This window comes from Triturus cristatus, chromosome 2_1 (assembly GCF_964204655.1).
Source record: "Triturus cristatus chromosome 2_1, aTriCri1.1, whole genome shotgun sequence".
Taxonomy (NCBI): domain Eukaryota; kingdom Metazoa; phylum Chordata; class Amphibia; order Caudata; family Salamandridae; genus Triturus; species Triturus cristatus.
The window spans coordinates 552,452,841-552,477,647 of NC_140581.1; positions in this window are offsets into that span (position 1 = coordinate 552,452,841).

Consider the following 24,807-nt stretch of genomic DNA (forward strand, 5'->3'; position numbering starts at 1 on the left):
TACACAGTTGTCGAAGACGTTTCGACCCATCATAGGACATAGGGTCTCTTCAGGACCTATGGATGTAGGGACATCAAAGAGAAACAATGTCACCAAGGATGTTGGGAGTGATTACAATATTTGTAAGGAATGAAAAGGCCATATGGTACCTGAAATTAGGGGGTTGCGCAGCCACGTGAGAAGTGTGAGACACCAGTCATGTGAAAAGAGAAAAAATAGAGATATACTCACAGTGGACCGAGCCAGGTACCACACGAGTGAGAGAAGAAAAGAGGATAAAGTTAGAGAAGGGGAAGCAGTCTGATACTATCTACAGAGGCAGCTGTATCTAGAGTTCCTTACCCCAGTGTGAGAGACGGGGTGAAGGGCTGGCAACCACGGATATGCACAGCAAGGCAAATGCCAACATATAAAATGCAGGACTTCCTGTGGGCTTAACCTGTTGTGAATACAAGGGTTCTCTCTGAAAGGTAAAGAAAGTAAAATGAATGGCGGGGGCCTGGAGTGGTGTATGGACCAGGATGGTGAAACCTTCCGGCTGGAATGAGCTTACCAAGGCAAGGCCAAGAGTGTAGGCGGGGCTGTTGCTCCAGCTAATATTGTAATGACGTGGGCACGGGTACTCGATCGTCCCGGCTGGTCAGGATGTACTCTGCAATTAACAAAATATCGGGCCTGTAAAATGAAGTTGACGTGCGTGCATGAAACGCATACCGTGCAAAGCGGCACACTGTATTCTGGTTATATTAAACACAGCGCCTTAGTATATCAGTAACGGTTAGCCCATCATGAGAGGGACATCGATGGGTGTCAAGGCAGATGAAATTAGTCAAACTGAGCTTAGAGCGTGCCTCTGTGAGGTTATATAAGAAGCGCACTAAATCTGTGGTTAAGCAAGGCCTGTGCCAAGTATTGGAGGCGCGCTTACCTCCTGAATGAATCAGCGGTACTTTGAAAGCGTTCCTTAGCTACACAGGGTCCAAACAGGCCTTCTACTCTGGTACAATGATAGCGAGCTTGTAGTTGTAGCGCAATTAACTACACTGTGGGCCTGTTCAAACCGGTCATCACGGCAGGCATCACTAGGGATTGCCGTCAGTAGATGAGATCCGGTTGATTGTTCTCCGACAGAAAGGGAGGAAAGACCGGTGGTGAGAAAGTAGAAAGAAAAGGATAGAATGAGTCATCATTTTAGAGAGTGGCACGAGACAGTAGCGATCTTTTATGAAATAACATATCATCTCCGTTTGAAGAATAACAGGAAAGGAACAACCGGACCACGTTTTTGTTGTTCGTGTATAAGAAACAATAAAGTTCTCACAAAAAGAACATAAAAACGATGATGCATTCTGGGAAAACATTGAAACTCGCAAGTTGAGTGGTGCCTAGTATGGAGCATGGAGCTAATTAATACAGTAGTGGTCATACCTGCGTACATAGGGTAAAGGACACAAATAATGGTGTTTCAATAGTCACAATATTATTTCCGTTTTGGAAACAATAAATTACTCAGAGAACAGAATAACGATAGTGTGCTCATTGGTAATACATACTGGGAACAGTTGTTCATAATATTGAGACAACCAATGGACTATTAAAACATGGTACTGTAGTGGTAATACCTATAAATCTATAATAATGTACAGTGGTAATACATATAAGTATATAATAATGTACAGAAATATCAATATTCACATGCTTCCAATTTGGGGGGTCCTAGTATAACCAGAGAAGCAAGACTACATTCAGGTGACTTATGGGCAGAACGTAAACACCTGGACAATGTGATGGTACAAGAAGATAATGAATATACTTATTAGCACAATTTAAAGTGGTTGATACAGTCTGGTATAATACTGTGGAGACTGGTATAAATGTAAATTTAAGACAGGGTTGGAGGAACACGGTGTCTAACTTATTGAAAGGGTACCGATAAGCATTCCTGGACGGTCCTAACCATGTGTAATTTTAAGTCAACAGTGTTGTGAAAAATCCACGCCACTCCTCTGCGGAATTTATTCTAACCATGGCTCAGGCCTGCCATTGCACAGCGTGTGCGAGCAGTTTTAATCTGCCACTTCTACCTGGCAAGGTAACCCTCTTGCTAGGCCTAAACCGTCCCTTTTTATACATATGTCACCCATAAAGTTTAACCCTGCCTCTGTCTAACCCACAGGGCAGGGTGCCATGTATTTAAAAGGCAGGCCATGTACTTTTAAGTTTTACATGTCCTGGTAGTGAAAAACTACCAATCTTGTTTTTCACTATTGCAAGGCCTAGCTCTCACATAGGATAACATTGGGATTACCTTATTACATCTTTGGAGCGTAGTTCCCAATTGTGAACTCACAATTTAAACTCACAATTTATGGTGAAATTGGAATTTAAATTCCAGTTGAACAAATGCCACTCCTAGAAAGTTTTCATTTACTTACTTTAGCCATTTGCTGCCTTCTGCCTGTATCTCGAATACACGTCTGAGGTGGGTAACACCTGGCTTCCACATTCCCTCTGGACAGTCACACACAAAAAAAGGGTAGGCGTGCCTGAGTGGTCATCTGCATGCAAATGAGCCATCCTGAGCAGGATGGGAGTGAGAAGCTGACACTTACATAAGAAAGGGCTATGTCCTGTCGCCACACAAAGGATTGATTACACCCCTGTAGTGCATCTGGAGCCAGGGCAGGAAGGGAGACCCTCTCTGTGATTCAAAGCTTTCTTTGAATTCTCCCCCACCTAAAAGGCACCACTGGGAACAAGTACTGAATCTCTGACACCATGACTTCAGCACACTTCTGGCCATGTGACTACTCTGCCAGGAAGGAGAACTGCCTGGCTGCTGAAAGGACTGCCACTTTGCTAGACTGCTGCGTTGCTGGACTCTTCCTTGCTGTGCTCTTCCCTGGCTGAGATGAGCTGCCCTGCTGCCTGCTGTTCTGCTGCCTGGGTGAGAAGGACTGGACCTGAATCACCTTAACCCTGAGCGACTCCAAGGGCTTGCTGGCTTACCTCTTGTTCCCAAGTTTCAGAGATAGCAAAGACTTGAACCACATGTATCTGCATCTGGACTCTGCAAGCTGTGAATCTGCCCTGCCAAGTGGTGCCAACACAGTCCTGGACCTTGGAAGATAGACCTAAGGTGCTTCTTCATCCAGGACCTAAGCATTGTCATCATAATTGGCACATCTTCGCCTTTGCATGAGTCATAATTAGTGAATCCTCATTTTTGCATGGAGTGGGCCAGTGCATCCCCCATGGCAACCAGCGTGTCCTCGTCGTTGCTTATAGCACACCTGATGCATTGCCCTTGGAACTAACGAATCACCTTTGGAATTGATGCATCGCCTACTGCTGGAGCAGCAACCACGCATTGCACTCAGAACTGACGCATTGCCGCAGTTGCTTTGAGGTAATTGGTGCACCTCGCCCACTGTGTGGCTCGACAGTGACACATCGCCTCAGCTGCACCGTGCATCCTCAGATCAAGGTGCTTTGGTTCAGCGGGCTCAAGTGGGCTCCTGTATTCAGCCCGTGCTTCATCACAGTTGGCCTGAACCTTTGACGTTGGCCCGGTCTAGCGCGACTAGATAACCCACTTAAAAGCTTATTGCTTCTAAGAGCTATTTGGTATTCATTTTTTACAAATTCATATCTCAACTTCTACACACTGGATTTTTGTAATTTTGGTCTTGTTTTATTTATAGAATCATAATATATTTTTCTAACCTGGTGTGTAGACTTTTTGTGGTGCTTTCACTGTGTTTGTCTATGAAGTGTTGCACAAATACTTTACATATTGCCTCTTAAGTTAAGAATGAATGCTTTTTGCCAAGCTACCGGAGGGTGAGCACAGAATAATTTAGGCTGTGTTGTGACCTACCGTGACTAGGATTGTAGTCCCTGCTTGAATGGGGTGCATTCCTCTATCCAACCAGAATCTCAATTTCTGATATAATGCACTTGTATTATGGCGGACGGGGTACCCCTCATGTTTGTGATAAAGTAACCCGTCCACCAAAATCAAGCCTTTAAATTGAAGAAATTAGACAAACCAGAGCAGGATTGCATAAAGGACAAAGTAGTGAATTTGGTGGCTTCTGGATGATTGAAGCTATTGAAGATTGCATACATTTCTTTGGTGGGATTAGTGGGATTATCAATGCACGACTGGCAGAGCAAGTATTTACTGGTGTGTGCATTATGTAGATTTTTGTTATATTTACTGATTTCTTCCCTATATATATATTTATCTTGGACTAAAGAAGAGGTACACCACTGTCTTTCAATTTTTTGATCGTCCTTTTGACTTTTACTGTCTCTTTCACATTCCATAGAGTAAATGGGACACATCTGTGAGTTTCATATTGCTTCAGAGGTATGCTGCCATCATCCACTGATGTAATCCAATTATTAAAAGAATGTAGCCCTTTGGTTAATTTCTGCATTCACCCTAAAGGCAGTTTGATTGACAACAGGGGACGCCTAATATTTAGTTTATGCCACGGTATTTTGAATTTTGAATGAGAGCGGTTGTGGATGTACCTGGAGATAATAGACAAGACAATAGCAAAAGGATGACTGCGTGGTCTTTATGTAAGGAAGATTTTATTGTTTCTTTTAAAATTCACAAGCTCTGGTTAAACCAATTTCAGATCGGAAGTATGTCCCACTACATGCAAAGAACCCCTAAACAGTGACAAGGAGGTGGTAAGATTACTGGCTAAGTCATTAGCAGATTTGTCTATCCAAACATTGAAATTTCCTCATGCAATAAGCTTGCCAAGTTTTTAACTGATGGATGAAACATATTCTAAAAAGGAGTTACCAACAGAGGTAATCTGGCCAGGAGATCAACATATTAGCACAATTTTGATATTGTGACTAGGATTCAGGCTAAGACCAAGTAGCGGATATTCAGCATTGGGAGAAGTGCAGATGGAAAAAGAGTTAATGTATAACACAGTTTTATAAAACACCCCGAAATACCGACCCTGGGCGGGAAGGCTGTTGCAGTGCAAAATGTGATCATCTGTAAGTATAGCAAGGGCAAGGCCATGCCCAAAATGTTTTTAAGCCAGGTCTCTGTAATAAACATCATGATAGTCCATGATAAAATCATGGACTTTGCAAGTGTGGATAATGAGTGAATGAGTATTAACAAAGGCGCAAGAGAGGTACCTCACTGGGGAATTATGAACATTGTAGTTTTGGGGCTATATAAGGCACAACAAATGTTGGGAGATCTATCATTTAAGTGAGTGAAATCTGGTGCTGTAAGCAAACAAACAGGCAGATAGCAGGTGGGTAGGTTGATCAGTGGGAGTAGAGCTCCCCATGTGAGACTGTACGAGTGAAAGAATAAAGTCTTTAACACATAATTGGCAGCAGAGGGAAAATAGTCAGCATCTCTGGCAAACAGCCCAGCAAGGGCACAGATGAGCATAGACAGATTGCCTTAGGCAAGCCTTTGGCACACTATCGAAGTACCTGTTGCGCATGTGCGCTGTACGTCCTTGCCAGCACAGGCCTGGAATAGTTTGAGAACAAGATGTTTGAGATGGGCATGGCTGGTGGGCAGAGCCAGTTTCCTGGGAAACACAACTGAGAGCGAAGGGCCAGTAGCTGGACCGCTACCTCCAGCTAACAGACTCAAGTAGAAAAGGAGTTCAGTGTCCTGTGCAGATACTGGAAAATCAAATGTAAGGCAAAACAATTTCTAAAGCCAATAACTAAAACCTCCAGGCTAAAACAATAAATAAAGCAGCCAGATGATGTAAAATCTGTGCTATTCAATGGCTGTAGTACAACTTCTGTTACAAACATGATATAAAGAGAGCAATATCTTTATGCATCATTTTAACAGGACTAGGATCAAAGGCTGGTCAAAATTGTATTCTACACTCCACACTCTAGCAGTGTTGGAAACAATAAATTACTCAGTCAGAGAACAGAATAACGATAGTGTGCTCATTGGTAATACATACTGGGAACAGTTGTTCATAATATTGAGACAACCAATGGACTATTAAAACATGGTACTGTAGTGGTAATACCTATAAATATATAATAATGTACAGTGGTAATACATATCAGTATATAATAATGTACAGAAATATCAATATTCACATGCTTCCAATTTGGGGGGTCCTAGTATAACCAGAGAAGCAAGACTACATTCAGGTGACTTATGGGCAGAACGTAAACACCTGGACAATGTGATGTTACAAGAAGATAATGAATATACTTATTAGCACAATTTAAAGTGGTTGATACAGTCTGGTATAATACTGTGGAGACTGGTATAAATGTAAATTTAAGACAGGGTTGGAGGAACACGGTGTCTAACTTATTGAAAGGGTACCGATAAGCATTCCTGGACGGTCCTAACCATGTGTAATTTTAAGTCAACAGTGTTGTGAAAAATCCACGCCACTCCGCTGCGGAATTTAATCTAACCATGGCTCAGGCCTGCCATTGCACAGCGTGTGCGAGCAGTTTTAATCTGCCACTTCTACCTGGCAAGGTAACCCTCTTGCTAGGCCTAAACCGTCCCTTTTTATACATATGTCACCCATAAAGTTTAACCCTGCCTCTGTCTAACCCACAGGGCAGGGTGCCATGTATTTAAAAGGCAGGCCATGTACTTTTAAGTTTTACATGTCCTGGTAGTGAAAAACTACCAATCTTGTTTTTCACTATTGCAAGGCCTAGCTCTCCCATAGGATAACATTGGGATTACCTTATTACATCTTTCGAGCGTAGTTCCCAATTGTGAACTCACAATTTAAACTCACAATTTATGGTGAAATTGGAATTTAAATTCCAGTTGAACAAATGCCACTCCTAGAAAGTTTTCATTTACTTACTTTAGCCATTTGCTGCCTTCTGCCTGTATCTCGAATACACGTCTGAGGTGGGTAACACCTGGCTTCCACATTCCCTCTGGACAGTCACACACAAAAAAAGGGTAGGCGTGCCTGAGTGGTCATCTGCATGCAAATGAGCCATCCTGAGCAGGATGGGAGTGAGAAGCTGACACTTACATAAGAAAGGGCTATGTCCTGTCGCCACACAAAGGATTGATTACACCCCTGTAGTGCATCTGGAGCCAGGGCAGGAAGGGAGACCCTCTCTGTGATTCAAAGCTTTCTTTGAATTCTCCCCCACCTCAAAGGCACCACTGGGAACAAGTACTGAATCTCTGACACCATGACTTCAGCACACTTCTGGCCATGTGACTACTCTGCCAGGAAGGAGAACTGCCTGGCTGCTGAAAGGACTGCCACTTTGCTAGACTGCTGCGTTGCTGGACTCTTCCTTGTTGTGCTCTTCCCTTGCTGAGACGAGCTGCCCTGCTGCCTGCTGTTCTGCTGCCTGGGTGAGAAGGACTGGACCTGAATCACCTTAACCCTGAGCGACTCCAAGGGCTTGCTGGCTTACCTCTTGTTCCCAAGTTTCAGAGATAGCAAAGACTTGAACCACATGTATCTGCATCTGGACTCTGCAAGCTGTGAATCTGCCCTGCCAAGTGGTGCCAACACAGTCCTGGACCTTGGAAGAGAGACCTAAGGTGCTTCTTCATCCAGGACCTAAGCATTGTCATCATAATTGGCACATCTTCGCCTTTGCATGAGTCATAATTAGTGAATCCTCATTTTTGCATGGAGTGGGCCAGTGCATCCCCCATGGCAACCAACGTGTCCTCGTCGTAGCTTATAGCACACCTGGTGCATTGCCCTTGGAACTAATGAATCACCTTTGGAATTGATGCATCGCCTACTGCTGGAGCAGCAACCACGCATTGCACTCAGAACTGACGCATTGCCGCAGTTGCTTTGAGGTAATTGGTGCACCTCGCCCACTGTGTGGCTCGACAGTGACACATCGCCTCAGCTGCACCGTGCATCCTCAGATCAAGGTGCTTTGGTTCAGCGGGCTCAAGTGGGCTCCTGTATTCAGCCCGTGCTTCATCACAGTTGGCCTGAACCTTTGACGTTGGCCCGGTCTAGCGCGACTAGATAACCCACTTAAAAGCTTATTGCTTCTAAGAGCTATTTGGTATTTATTTTTTACAAATTCATATCTCAACTTCTACACACTGGATTTTTGTAATTTTGGTCTTGTTTTATTTATAGAATCATAATATATTTTTCTAACCTGGTGTGTAGACTTTTTGTGGTGCTTTCACTGTGTTTGTCTATGAAGTGTTGCACAAATACTTTACATATTGCCTCTTAAGTTAAGAATGAATGCTTTTTGCCAAGCTACCGGAGGGTGAGCACAGAATAATTTAGGCTGTGTTGTGACCTACCGTGACTAGGATTGTAGTCCCTGCTTGCATGGGGTGCATTCCTCTATCCAACCAGAATCTCAATTTCTGATATAATGCACTTGTATTATGGCGGACGGGGTACCCCTCATGTTTGTGATAAAGTAACCCGTCCACCAAAATCAAGCCTTTAAATTGAAGAAATTAGACAAACCAGAGCAGGATTGCATAAAGGACAAAGTGGTGAATTTGGTGGCTTCTGGATGATTGAAGCTATTGAAGATTGCATACATTTCTTTGGTGGGATTAGTGGGATTATCAATGCACGACTGGCAGAGCAAGTATTTACTGGTGTGTGCATTATGTAGATTTTTGTTATATTTACTGATTTCTTCCCTATATATATATTTATCTTGGACTAAAGAAGAGGTACACCACTGTCTTTCAATTTTTTGATCGTCCTTTTGACTTTTACTGTCTCTTTCACATTCCATAGAGTAAATGGGACACATCTGTGAGTTTCATATTGCTTCAGAGGTATGCTGCCATCATCCACTGATGTAATCCAATTATTAAAAGAATGTAGCCCTTTGGTTAATTTCTGCATTCACCCTAAAGGCAGTTTGATTGACAACAGGGGACGCCTAATATTTAGTTTATGCCACGGTATTTTGAATTTTGAATGAGAGCGGTTGTGGATGTACCTGGAGATAATAGACAAGACAATAGCAAAAGAAAGACTGCGTGGTCTTTATGTAAGGAAGATTTTATTGTTTCTTTTAAAATTCACAAGCTCTGGTTAAACCAATTTCAGATCAGAAGTATGTCCCACTACATGCAAAGAACCCCTAAACAGTGAGAAGGAGGTGGTAAGATTACTGGCTAAGTCATTAGCAGATTTGTCTATCCAAACATTGAAATTTCCTCATGCAATAAGCTTGCCAAGTTTTTAACTGATGGATGAAACATATTCTAAAAAGGAGTTACCAACAGAGGTAATCTGGCCAGGAGATCAACATATTATCACAATTTTGATATTGTGACTAGGATTCAGGCTAAGACCAAGTAGCGGATATTCAGCATTGGGAGAAGTGCAGATGGAAAAAGAGTTAATGTATAACACAGTTTTATAAAACACCCCGAAATACCGACCCTGGGCGGGAAGGCTGTTGCAGTGCAAAATGTGATCATCTGTAAGTATAGCAAGGGCAAGGCCATGCCCAAAATTTTTTTTTTAGCCAGGTCTCTGTAATAAACATCATGATAGTCCATGATAAAATCATGGACTTTGCAAGTGTGGATAATGAGTGAATGAGTATTAACGAAGGCGCAAGAGAGGTACCTCACTGGGGAATTATGAACATTGTAGTTTTGGGGCTATATAAGGCACAACAAAGGTTGGGAGATCTATCATTTAAGTGAGTGAAATCTGGTGCTGTAAGCAAACAAACAGGCAGATAGCAGGTGGGTAGGTTGATCAGTGGGAGTAGAGCTCCCCATGTGTGACTGTACGAGTGAAAGAATAAAGTCTTTAACACATAATTGGCAGCAGAGGGAAAATAGTCAGCATCTCTGGCAAACAGCCCAGCAAGGGCACAGATGAGCATAGACAGATTGCCTTAGGCAAGCCTTTGGCACACTATCGAAGTACCTGTTGCGCATGTGCGCTGTACGTCCTTGCCAGCACAGGCCTGGAATAGTTTGAGAACAAGATGTTTGAGATGGGCATGGCTGGTGGGCAGAGCCAGTTTCCTGGGAAACACAACTGAAAGCGAAGGGCCAGTAGCTGGACCGCTACCTCCAGCTAACAGACTCAAGTAGAAAAGGAGTTCAGTGTCCTGTGCAGATACTGGAAAATCAAATGTAAGGCAAAACAATTTCTAAAGCCAATAACTAAAACCTCCAGGCTAAAACAATAAATAAAGCAGCCAGATGATGTAAAATCTGTGCTATTCAATGGCTGTAGTACAACTTCTGTTACAAACATGATATAAAGAGAGCAATATCTTTATGCATCATTTTAACAGGACTAGGATCAAAGGCTGGTCAAAATTGTATTCTACACTCCACACTCTAGCAAAGAGGTGCGAATACACATTGTAGATGTGGATCCCTACTGTTGGGAATAGGTAATGATTGAGGACTTGGCTTCCTTTGGAGAAGGCTATAAGGTGATTGACAATTTGAAGTACAACAGTGTAGCTCAGTGGTGACACAGACATTTGGAATATTAATTCCAAACATTAGGGAGGGAACACAATGGCTCACAATAAAACCTGGTTATGGCAGTCAAGCTTCCTTTTCAACAATCATATTTCAATGTTACTGCTACTATCAGTGTCCCCCCCAGTTAGTGACATTACCACCGCTCTGCAACTCACAGCATTCTATGTATTGAAAAGTGGAAAGGAAAACATCTTTTGAGTATGTCACCTTTGGGTTTCACACATCTTGCCATAGAGTTATTGAATAGGCCATTTTGTTTTATGTTATCGATGCCCTTTTTGGCACATGGCGCATAAAGGCTTCTCGCCGAGTGCCAAAAATGGACCAATGACACTGGTGAAATTTAACACACTCTGGGAGTGACTTGTGAGAGGGCTGCAAAGGTTTTCAGATGCCACTGAGACAAATGGTGCTGACCTCAGCCATGGTTTGAATAATCATTATTTCTCATCTGACTATTGACTTACACATATATAGATTTCAGCTGTAGGGCTGTCTTCTGATGTCTCTTTTCTTCTATCTTCTGATGTCCCTTTTCTTTCCTTGAGGCACTGACAAGATTATGCCGCAGTGAAAAGTCACATAGGGATATCATGATTGCAAAGGCTTTGCTTGATCGATATCAGTGTGTGGTGTATGTGAGGGTATTTACAGAGCATGAATCTGACTGTAAAGAGAGGAGTACAAGAAAAGTTGGTCTCTTTCATGGCTATGCAGCATCTGGGTAATGTATTACACAAGTACCTACTCGTGCTTGAAGAGCTGTGTCTTCAATCCCTTCAGGTGCTGTGTGAGAGAGGAGTTTAATGGAGGTAAATCGGGGTGGTGTTGCAATACGTTCAATCAATCAATCTATCAATCAATCATAGCATTTGTAAAGCGCACTACATACCCGTGCGGGTTTCAAGGCGCTGGGGGGAGGGGGGTGTCTCCTCCATTTCACCATTTCACCATTTTGTTCTTTCATGCTAAAACCTGGGGATATTCTGTACCTGCGGCAGACTACCGGAAATATTGATAATGCTCTCCTGGTAATGTGGCATTTTCTATGTAATCTCTGTGTGACACAGAAGACTTTACAAACAATTTGAGCTGACAGTTGAGTTCTTTGAGAGCGATGAATATACTGTTGAGTTTCATCAAACGTTGTTCAGACAAGTTGCTACATGAAGAATGAAGTTCAGTGTGGTTAAGTGGGAACTGAGAGGATAGTGAGCAGTGTGTTGCCTCATCAATATGTGAGAAGGCCTAGGCTTGGAAATTAGTTCTGATATCTTATTTCAGAAGGCAGGACTAGTTTCTGTCAGGCAGTCTTTTGCCCTCTTTGCTAAATGTAGCCTTGAAACTAAGGGAGATATTGTTTACACTGCATGCGATACATCCCATGCCATTACAACGCGGTTGTTACAACAACCGTGTTGTTACTTCGCACACCATTACAACGCAAGTCATTACAATGACTTGCTATAGGGGCAGAAGGAGTTGGATTCAATATCCAACACCTTCCCTACTGTTGCACAGACTGGAGTTGGAATAGTAAATTATACTGTTCTAACATCCAACGCCCCCTACAGCAGGTCGTTGTAACAACTAGCGTTGTAATGGTATGGGATGTAACAATGCGGTCGTTGTAACGACTGCGTTGTAATGGCATGCGATGTATCGCATGCGTTGTAACGTGGCATATTTGAAACTAAGGATGCTGCTTACATAGCATCTTAATAATTAGAAGTGTTTGTCGATTATGAAGAAAAGTTATCAATATTCACTACAACAAAACATCCATGCATATTTTCCTACATGCTGTCACTGTTGATAAGCACAATCTCTAGCTTCAAGTACTTTATCTTCAAAAAGGCTTTCGATATTCAGGCCAAAGTTGATGTTGCAGCAATCCTTCAAATGATGTCTCACAAAGAGACCAATGTGTATAGCTTGATGTCATCAGCTTACTGAATACATGTTTGCTTGTCAGAAACATGCCAGTGGAGTTTCATTTAGACACTGGAAATTGCAGGAGACAGAATGGAGTCTTTGGGATCACTGCAAGATACTGGGATGTGCTCAGACCAAGAATAACTAATAAATCAAAATCTGTTGACCATCTATGATGCGACCACTGCTGGATGATGCTGCTAAGATCCAGTTTTGAGGAGAGGATGCTGAGTAGGTATTGATAGTCAACAGTGATAAATGCTACTGAGAGGCTTGTCAGTATAAGAAGACAGGGGTTGTAGTTGTCTGTGATCTGTAAACTGTCATCTGTCACTTGTGTAGTAGCGTTTTCAGTGTTGCATTTTGGTCTGAACCCAGATTGATAGGCATGTCTTAATCTTTTCTTGTACCTAGGTAGAAACAACATTTTCAACTAACTTGGTCAGGAACAGAAAAAGGCTGATGAATTGCAAGTTAGTGGGATCGTTATGCTCAGATTTGGGTTCTATAGCAGTCGCAGGGTGAAGTAGGTGTTGATTAAATTGAATAGAGTTTTGAGATCTTTGCAAGTGAAGGACATCCTTTTGGAACCATGAATAATGTCATCCTTGTTGATTCTGCCATTCATTGCTTAGAGAAAACTTGAAATTACTATCAGAGGAGAGCTTATTGAAGAAAGACATCTTAAGTGCTTTGATATTTGGTATAAAGTGGTGCTGGATGGGGCATTCATTTGGCCATGCAAAATCGAATTTTGTCAATCATCTCTTCGGGAAAAAGTTTGATGGCTGTGCTCTTTTCTTTGGAGAGTTTGAGGGATGAATTATATGGGTGATTGACACAGTACTTTGTAGTTCTGAAGCATACTTTCATTCTATTTGAGTCTTCTGGGTGATGAGAGCTTCCTGCAACTATGTGTGGCAGCACATTGTTTCCTGTAAGCTGATGGAGATCTTGCTGTTTATGAGCTCTTAGGTATATCAGGTTTTCAGAGGACCTGATTTTTAATGACCAGGACTTGTGAGAAGAGACAGTGTTTACTGAGGTCCGGAGGGGTGAGGATAAAGAGCTAAGATTAATTTACAAAGTGTTCTACAGGGAGATTGTTAAACAAGCAAAACTTTTCTTTGGTTGGTTAAAATTTGCACAAGTGGAACAGATCAAAGTTGATGGATACATAGTTAAGCCAAAGCACTTATTACAAGGAGCAGCAGTTGATGTTCAGCAAGGATGGATGAGCAGATAAAGCACAATGTTTTGTATTGAGGGTTTGTCTATTGCACCACAAATGGTTCGACAATGGTGATCTGTTGCAGGTTGAGTAAAGTTTCCTTCACAGTCTTGAGCGCTGTTTACTATGGGAGTCTGAAGTTGCCAAAAAACAAATGTTACTATTGCTGTTTAATGGCATGATGTCAGATATCTCAGAAATGAAAGTAGATGTGCAGGTCAGATAGAAGAAGATGCTCTGGGTCACTGATGTTTGGAAGTGCCGAGTCTCACTGATGTCTACTGCTGGAGAGTCTAGTGGTATGCTGATTTGTGGCTAGGTACAGTTATATTATGGTATGTTGTTCCTTGTAAAGAGCTTGTTCATCAGTGGTTTCTAGGTGCTAGGACTGTGAATTAGAGAGCTGCCATGGCAACAAAACTATTTGCTGAAAAACCTTGCCAAATTCCCAAGTGCTAAGGGCTTTCCAAAACACACTCAGAAGTTCATTGGATCTCAGTCCATTTAGAAACTGTGACATTCCATTCTAGCCTTGCCAAATATGGGGATAGTTGGTAAAAAAGTGAAGAGTACAGGGTATGATTCTGGGTAAGACATGGGGCATGACAAAGAATAGTTTGATGGACAGTAGACAACATGTTGAATAAGATAGGATCATGAATTGCAAACCAGTGAAATAATGAAAAATAGAGCAAGCTTGACAATATGTATTAATAAACAGAATGAGCAGCTTAATTTTGAAGGACTTAGATATGACTTAAAAAGTAAACAGGAAGCATAACATATATTTAGTTAACATGATCAGCCTGCAAATGATAATAGCTGATACCACCCAAATGTTTCCCTAGGCCTATCACATTAAAAGAGCAAGTAGACTGTAAAGAAGAGGAGTCTTCAGGTAGGTGAGAAAAGCTTTATTTAAGTCAACAGAACACGCAAATTCAACTTCCCTCCGCAAATGCCAAAGACCGTTAAAACCCCGCTCCCGAATCCCGTTTCCCTAACGTTCTGTGCATTCTCTTGGCACATGGAGACTAAGATGCCCCCAGAGCAGCCGCGGCCCGTGGAGGGAGTTCCGTGGGGCGGTAAGGCGGGGCGGGGGAGAGGCAGGGTGGGGGGTTCTAAAAACTGGAATATGGATAATTACAGGTAAGTATGCACAGAGAATCCAACACATCTTTCCCCTTTACACAATGAAATGGGAAAACCAAAACCTGAAAACAAAGATAAAGTATATAAAATACATGGAATAAAAAAGAAAAATATTTCAAATACCAGAAGTGCATAAATAGTGTCATTGTAAAACATAATCTTGGAATTTTGGAAGGCAGTTTGATGGATCTGGATGATGGGGAATGGGCCGTGGGAATAGTGTCCTTATTAACCTCAATCCGGACAGAATTCTTGGATTGGACATTCAAACCCATCTTAGACACAGTAATCTTCCCCTTGTTCCACCACTTGCCATCATCCAATTTAACAGCAATTCTGTTCACTTTTAAATCCTTCTGCAGGACTGAGAACTTGGACTCCCCTTTGGAACACTCCACTCTCACCTTGTCCCCCACACTGACATTTAACTGTTTCGGGCCTGGTTCGACCCATCATTTGGTCGTATCTGTTTTGTGCCTCGATATGCCTTTTGCAAACCTCATCAATCTTCTGCCTAGACAACATGAACCTTTTATCACCCATCCATCTTTTCAACAGCTTTGAAGCAGGCACCCGACCTCTATGCAGAATGAATGGGGACACACCAGTGTCAGAATTGACGGTAGTGCGAACAGCCCACAGAGGTTTTTCAACTTCTGCCTTACAATTTAGACCACTCGCTCTCGCCAACGGCAGGTCCTGTTTAATGACTCTGTTAAAGCATTCCACTAGGCCATTGCCTTTCGGATGGTAAAGAGAAGTTTTAATTGTTTGATTCCCAGAGAACGTAGAAATTCTTCAAATTGGATAGAAACAAATTGGGGGCCATTGTCGCTGAGTAGTTCCTCAGGAACGCCCTCCCTTGCAAATAGTGACTTAAGAAACTTGATAACAGAGGTGGAATCGGATGTTTTTATCCATTTGATTTCTGGCCAGTGACTATGATAATCCAATAGGACCATGCCATACTCAGGTACATTGGCAGACAAAAATATAGGGTCAATTATGTCAACAGCTACCTTAAACCAAGGTTTATCGGGAACCTCAATGGCTTCTATGGGACAGGGAGTAGTTGCTTGTGACTTGTCGCCAATAGCACATTCGATACAATCCCTTACACAATGCTCAACCTGTCTGTCCAAAGCCAGCCACCAGAAGTTTTCTCTTACTCTCCTTTTCATAGCAAGCATACCTATGTAGCCCTCATGAGCTAAAGTAAGTACTTTGGTTCTCATGGCATCAGTAACTACTAACAGTGAAGATTTATACCACAGACCGTTCACCACTGATAATTTTTGAAAACATGCTTGCACTTATTGAATCAACTCTGTTCGTTGATTTCATGTTACCATCCTTTGCTCAATGTCTTCAAAACTTCCCTAAACTCATGATGACTCTCAGAAGCTTATTGACTTATTATACTGCATACCAATCCAAGATCATCATGCACATCCTTCACCTCCACAACCTCACTGGAACTGGAAGGTAAACGAGACAGCCAATCTGCTAGAAGATTTCTTTTGTCTGGCACATACTCAAAACTAAAATTGTGTTCCATGAGTCTAAATTGCCATCTCGCAATTCTAGGGGTGACTTTCCCTCCACCTCTAGTGGTGAATAAGTCTACTAGGGGTTTATGGTCAACACGTACCACAATTTTCGAACCATACAGTTAATGTTTAAAATGAGTAATACCCCACCAACACGCAAGAGCTCCACGCTCAATCACTGAATAAGAAGCCTCTGCTCCATGCAAACTTCTTGAGGCAAATGCAATTACCTCGTCCTTGCCATCCCTATGCTGCAAAAGGACGACACCCAAACCCTTTTGACTGGCATCAGTCATTATTATGGTTTTATCTTCAGTATTAAACTCTTTAAGGAGAATGGCATGAGCTACATCCTGTTTGTTCAAATTAAATTCTTTAGTGCATAAATCATTCCAACAAAAGCGGACATTTTTCTTGAGAAGACATCTGATTTTGTAAGTCTTGGACGCACAATTGGGTATAAACCGGGCATAAAACTCAATAAGGCCCATGAATGATGTTAACTGATCCTTGTCACTAGGAATGCTGAAATCTTCAATAGCTTTAACCAGACTGTGTTTAGGTTGCACCCCTTCAGAAGACAACATGTACCCCAAATAATCCACAGTAGTTGCGTTCAGTCTACATTTGTCTATAACAAGAGTTACACCTTTTTGTCTTAATAAGGACAGCACTTGGCACAACCATTCATTGTGTTGGCTTTGATCATCCCCATACACCAAAACATGATCCTGAAAGGCCATAACCCCAGGCATTCCTTTGAACATACTCTCAACCAATCTCTGAAAAACAGCAGAGCCAGAGACAAGACCAAAGGGCATGTGCTTAAACTGGAATAGTCCCTCTGGAGTGATGAATGCAGTTAGATGACTTGAATCTGTGTGTAGCTCAATTTGATGATACACAGATGACATATCCAACAAACTGAACAACTTGGCTCCCTTGAGGGTGGATGTCATCTGCGTAATATTGGGAAGGTAAACGAGACAGCCAATCTGCTAGAAGATTTCTTTTGTCTGGCACATACTCAAAACTAAAATTGTGTTCCATGAGTCTAAATTGCCATCTCGCAATTCTAGGGGTGACTTTCCCTCCACCTCTAGTGGTGAATAAGTCTACTAGGGGTTTATGGTCAACACGTACCACAATTTTCGAACCATACAGTTAATGTTTAAAATGAGTAATACCCCACCAACACGCAAGAGCTCCACGCTCAATCACTGAATAAGAAGCCTCTGCTCCATGCAAACTTCTTGAGGCAAATGCAATTACCTCGTCCTTGCCATCCCTATGCTGCAAAAGGACGACACCCAAACCCTTTTGACTGGCATCAGTCATTATTATGGTTTTATCTTCAGTATTAAACTCTTTAAGGAGAATGGCATGAGCTACATCCTGTTTGTTCAAATTAAATTCTTTAGTGCATAAATCATTCCAACAAAAGCGGACATTTTTCTTGAGAAGACAGCTGATTTTGTAAGTCTTGGACGCACAATTGGGTATAAACCGGGCATAAAACTCAATAAGGCCCATGAATGATGTTAACTGATCCTTGTCACTAGGAATGCTGAAATCTTCAATAGCTTTAACCAGACTGTGTTTAGGTTGCACCCCTTCAGAAGACAACATGTACCCCAAATAATCCACAGTAGTTGCGTTCAGTCTACATTTGTCTATAACAAGAGTTACACCTTTTTGTCTTAATAAGGACAGCACTTGGCACAACCATTCATTGTGTTGGCTTTGATCATCCCCATACACCAAAACATGATCCTGAAAGGCCATAACCCCAGGCATTCCTTTGAACATACTCTCAACCAATCTCTGAAAAACAGCAGAGCCAGAGACAAGACCAAAGGGCATGTGCTTAAACTGGAATAGTCCCTCTGGAGTGATGAATGCAGTTAGATGACTTGAATCTGTGTGTAGCTCAATTTGATGATACACAGATGACATATCCAACAAACTGAACAACTTGGCTCCCTTGAGGGTGGATGTCATCTGCGTAATATTGGGAAGGGGATGCTCCATATGTTTTTGATCAGATCGCGCAAGTCCACGCACATGTGCAGGTTACCATTGGCTTTTTTGGCCAGGACCACAGGGGACACCCAATCGGAAGACTCAATAGGCTCTATTAAGTCACTTGAACACAATCTGTCTAATTCTTTTTTTGAGTCTGACTGCAATGCCAGGGGCAACCTCCTGACCTTGTGCACCACTGGCTGAGCTCCATTTGTTAATTTTATCATATGCTTAAAACATTTAAAGAGACACAATTCCCTTTTAAATACTTCTTGATACAACAATTCCCATGAGTTTTCTTGGACAGCTTGCACTTGGAAGAAATCTTTCTTCAAAATTACATTATTAGGATCCAGAATGATACCAAGGTTGCCTTGGTCTCTCCAGCCAAGGAGGCATGCCTCATCCCTAGCTAAATATACGATGCCATTAGATCTGCTGTCTTTGAATTCAAAATTAGCGTTGAATTCACCGACAACATCAATGGCCTTTCCGCCATATCCAATGGGATGTACACTAGACTGATTGAAAGCTTGCTTTGGAAAAGACTCTCTCCAAACCGATTCACTTATCAGAGTGAAAGGAGACCCAGATTCGGCTAACACTTTGCTACATACTCTGTTTACATTATTAGTACATAGGGGTCTTCTCAGTCCTTGAGAATGGATGCCCCAAATACCACTGGAACAATCCTTGTCCACAATAGTGAGAATTTTTATCTTCCGCTATAGATTGCACATTGGGCACCTTCTTAAATGGTTTTTTTCCATTGGACCTGCAAATCTCGGCAAAATGTCCTATCTTTGAGCACTTGGCATATATTTTGTCAACAGCTGGGCACAATTTAGAATGAGCAAGATGAGTGGTTCAGCCACATCTGAGGCCCATTAGCTTTTTCCTTGATGTATAATTACTCTCTCTTTTATCTGGCTTTTCCTTTAACTCTTTTGTTCTCTTGTACTTTGATTTGATTGCAAACACGCTTTGAGTTTTGCTTTTAGTTAAATACATTTGCTCCATGTACGAACTAGTGCTTTCTATTATTGTGGTAATGTCTAATGCTTTTTGTAGAGTACGATCTAAAATGCACTTGTAGTGTGATGAGAAGAGAAAATGTAGGTAAATTCACTTTAAGTATGCTGTGCAGATCACCGGAATCAGCACGTGCACCTTAAAATACATAATATCATGAGTGCACACAAGGACGTATTAGACCAGTAATGAGATGAAAATGCAGGAAAATGCACTTTGAGTATGGTGTGTTGATCACAGGAATCAACACATGTACTGCAGACAATGAAGAAGAAGAAGACTTGAACTAGACGATACATAACACCTGCGGTGTGCAAATCACAGAGATCGGCACCTTAAATAATGTTCAAATTATGAGAAATGGTGTGCAGATCACTGAGATTGGCACTTACGAGAAAAATGACCTGACTCCAATATGGCCGTATAGAAATTAGTGTGCAGGACAGTGCAGGCTTAGATGATCAGCAATTGGGAGAGGACATATAGAGGTAAGTGGGGCTGGGGCCGGGTCTTTGGGGTTGTAGTTTTTCTGGGTGGGGGTAGGTTTAAGGACTCAGGAGGGGGGTCGGGGTTGTTTGTAGGGCAGGAAGCAGTTTCAGGGCTCAGGGCAGGAGGGCTGGGGTCGGGGTAGTAAGCAGCTGTAGGGGACAGTTTTTAGGGGTCAGGGTGGGGGGCTTGTGTCGAGGTAGTTTTTAAGTTGGGGCAGTTTTTGGGGATAAGGGCAGGTGCGGGGAAAAGGGACAGTTTACATGGCATGGGCCCGTTTTAGGCATCAGGGCGGGAGGGGCTGGGTTGGGGTAGTTCAGGGATGTAGGGAAAGATTTTAGGGCTTAGGGGGGCTGAGATCGGGGTCATTTTTGGGGGCGTGTGGATAATTTGTATGGCTCAGATCAGTGAGAAAAGGGACAATTTAGAGAGCAGGGGCATGTTTTGGACCTCAGGGTGGGGGGGGGGGGGGGTAGGGTGGAAGTCGTTTAGGGATTTGGGGAACAGTTTTTAGGGCTCATTTTTGGGGCATGGGCTTAATTTTTAGGACTCAGGGCAGTGGGGAAAGGGACAGTTTTGAGGACAGAGTGCAGTTTTAGACCTCAGGGTGGGTGGTCAGGGTAGTTTAGGGATGCAGGGGTAAAGGCATGCATAATAAAGACACGGTCATTGTGGAGACCGTGTGGTAGAGGCATGTGTTGTACCATCAGACAACCCCGCCATCTGCTGCCATCTTAAGATCATCAATGGGTGCTAGTGGGACTGACTCAGCACTATTAGTTTGTCCTAAGCTTACCTAAATGGAGCAAAGAATGTCAACATATATACCAATATTGAATATAGCTACATAGCTGTTTTGCAACATGGCTTTTTAATACCTTGCCCACTGCATAGTGACCCAGATCAGTTTATAACTTTATATAACTTTAGGTTGCAGTTATATGGGCTCATAGCTGTTCTTGATAGGTGGATCAACATCTGGCTCTTTCAAAACTTGAACTACTGCAGCATATTTCTGTAACACTACCTACCCTCAGAGATAGATTGAGACTGTTCTCAGCAGACCTAAATTTGAGGCTTGGAGTTGTTGAAACAGGGATACTGGGAAGTGCTGGAAGTCTTTGGCAGGGCAGCCACCTCTGCCTGCTTCTTAACCCTCCGCATGCTCTGTAAGATTTTCAATTGGCTCCCCGTCAACACAAGATGAACTATCACTCAGGCCCTCGTCACCAGCCAGCTGGACTACAGTAATGCTCTCTACATAGGAAGCACCTCTCTCCTCCTGAACAGACTACAGACAATAGAAAATGCAGCAGCCAGACTCAACCCCACCCTCCTCAAGTGGACCCAACACCACCCTTCACCTCAAGAAACTCCACAGGCTCACCATTCAGAAGAGATGTCAATTCAAGATTTTGACCCATGCCTACAAAGCCTGTCACAACTATGTACATCAACTGACGCTTGAACTTTCACCAATGACCAAGACAACTGTGCTCCACCTCCCTCTCTGTTGGTCACAATCCCCGTATCCACCGCAGCAACTGTGGAGGATACTCCTTATCCTACTTCTCGTCACAAGATCCTGGAACAAGCTCCCCCTAGATCTACGGACATCATCTTCTCTGATGGAATTCTGGAAAGGACTCAAGACCTGGCTTTTCAACTGATCCTCCATCACAGCAAGGTCCTCAGCACCTGGAAAGACTTCTTGGAAATAAACAATGGCAGGTAAGTTGCTCGAGTGGTCACTTAGGGCCTGATTTAGATCTTGGTGGATATCCCGTCTCCCATGTTACATTGCATTATACTTATTATGAAGGTTTCGCTTATGTGCTAATGTGGTTCCCCTTAATACACAGCTTTTGTCAGCTAACTGGAATAGGCTGAATAGTGATCAGTCAGAGAATTTGCATTTGTGAGACCAGTGTAACTCAAAGTGGTTTCAAAATGATAACATCAAAATGATCCAATTTCCCGCATATGTATAAGAACCTGTCCAATTTATGTAATTAAGGAGCAACAAACCAGAATGGAAAAACCTCAAAGAAAATTATCATTTCAGGTCAATGGTTCAAAAATTCTACAGAATCATCTGCTAGCCACAGATGATCAGTAAGCTGGAGAGCTAACCTGAAAGTGCAGTGCCAAACAACATTAATGGAAAAAGATAAAATGCTGGTTAAGTGATTGGTGCAAAAGGAACAGAGTATCTACCCAAACCAGATTCATAAAGATCATTCAATTAGGTAAAGCGTATCAAAACATGTAAACAGTGCACTTAAAAATACAGAAAAACTGTGTTACAACCCAACAACAATGATTAAACTCCAGCAAGCATATGTTCCCTCAAACTGAGACTCACGTAATTAGCTGAAAGAGTAGTTTGCAAGCTGGGCGGTCTCTAATTGAAAGTCCAGAATAGAAGCACCACAAATGCCTCATAATAGGTGGCAGTCTACTTGCTCATAACATTATGACTACCTATCTGGCTTTATACAAAACAAAGGTCTGATGTGAGCACAAGTCAATTGACAATAGGCCAAAGGTCACTAATGCCTGAGATCAAATGGGTTGGCTGACCATGATTGGTTCAGCCAATCCACTCGACTCTTTTGGCAGGTATATGAGGTATTGGAGATGATGCTGAAATGATGATGGGTAGGATGTGCATTTCGTTTCTTTAAAGAGTACTAAGTGATCCAGCAGGGTCAAGAGTTCTGATAAGTATGTGCTACAGATGACTGATGCTTTTTCTCTTGAAGGAACAAGCTACTTCAAGCGTAAATTCAGTGCCTTCTTCTGCAAATGAAGATTGGGTTTCTATGATCCCTCCCTATCTGAAAAAAATACACCTAGAGATATTTTATCATTAATCTATTTGTTGCCCTTTAATGTACATTTGCATGAATGATCAATAGCAATGCTCTTTACTGCAGCATTGTATCTGTCTTGCAACCATCTTACCCATTTTTGACAAATCTTGCCCAAAGAGTGTACTAATGGCAATTGTAACTAAGTCCCGCAGGTCATTGGCCAGCTTTGTTGCTGAATGCTTTCACCAGGAACCAAATGGTAGAAAAGCTATTATAGATTTTCAAAAGTGTTTTTATTGCACTCTAACAGCAACCTTCTGAGATCAGTTCCACCAAACTGGAAGTGATGAGGGATGAAGATATCAACAATATCAACAATTCAAAAGCAATATAACTGATTAAAGATAAAGAAAGTATGTTTTAATATATGCCTAAATAACTATAGTATAAATGCATTGAGTATTTTGCACTGGAGCTGTTTTCATTCTTGTGTCATTTCTTTACAGATGCAGAGCAGGTGCAGCATGTCTTCCTGAGGTTTGCCGCACAGGCGACAGGTGGAATAAAATTGTTTTTTCAGCCAGTGCGGAAAGTGCTTTGTACGTGGTAGCAGGTCAATTCGTAATTTTAAGAATTGAATTTTTGATAGATCTGGCAAATCCCAGGGCTAAGTGCTTTTGGGCAGCGGGGGTGGAATAGGTGCGCAAGATCATCCAGCCATGTGACCTCTTGGATAATGCTGCTTTGTCCTCAACCCAGGATAGGCGCTTTACTGTTTTCTTTACTATTATTTTGAAGAGACAGTGGCTAGTAGGTGTTTCCCAGGGCTCAGTGAGCCCCTGGGTGGTCAGACTTGCTGGTAGATATTTTGTAGCAAGCAATGACGTATTATGTTGTAGTTCTGACCACAGGCACCAGTTGAGGGTTCCTGGGTTTGATTTCCGTACTTTGTCCCAGAAGATGGCTATTGCACCTTGTCTTGAAAGGGTCTGCTTCTGAACACTGAAGTCGAGCCTGATCTGTGCTGGAGAGACTCTTTTTGGTAAGCCAAAGATTATTCTGTACGCTTTTGCAACTGTGTCATCTAGGAGCTTGGAATCCCTGCCCCTCTGTGCCACACTCCCATAAGCTTTTGTGGGTAGGAGTTTTGCCCGTATTACTTCGGCTTTTTCAAGACTGTACCAATGAAGTTCCTGCTGAAAAACAAGCTGTGTCAGCTGTAGGCATAAACAAACGAAGCTGCAAACTTATAACCCAACTGCCTTGCCAACGTGTGCAAAATCACTACAAGCCATCTACACGTCCCAGTCTACCAGAAGTTTCAAAGTGGCTGTGGACATGGATCTTCTTCTACCTGATGCTGCAGTCCACAAAGCTGATTTAACTGAATTTATCATATTGTTTATTTGGTACGGACTGAAGGATGAAGAAAAGCCAGTTCCTCCGTGAGCTGCAATTCATATTCTGATCTCCCAGTATACAGTCCCACTGAAGAAGGTTGGGTTTTTACCAGAAACACCATCTTCAGTCATAAACTATGCAACAGTATACACAACTCTAAATCATTTCCAAAATGTGTTTGCTCAGCTTTAAGACTAGCCTATTCTACTAATTTTCTGCTATGAAGGTGTTTTCCACATTGTAGCTGACATTTTTATGAGCAATCATTAAATAATGCTGATTTGAATTCTGTAGCACACATTGAAGTAACAAACCGCCATAATGGATTGTTTATGTGCAGGAAGGAACACCTTCCCGCACCTAAACAATCATTCACTGCAGCACAGGCACCCTTGCAAGGGTGCTTGCATTTGGCGCTACGCAGCTAATTTCTAGTGCCAGTGCTAGGGAAAACACAAGGGTGTGCTTTATTGTTGTAAAGACGGTGCATCCCTGCATTTTGGAAATGCCGGAGTGCGGCGCTGCCAAATTTGGTGCAGCTCCACACTCCAAAATTTCCTCGTACATATGCTCCTAAACCCCGCCTCATATTTTGTATATGAAACTTGACTCTGAGATTCCTAGTGTTCTTATCAAGAGACATATTATTACTAGTGATGACACTATGAGCAAAATTGGAACAAA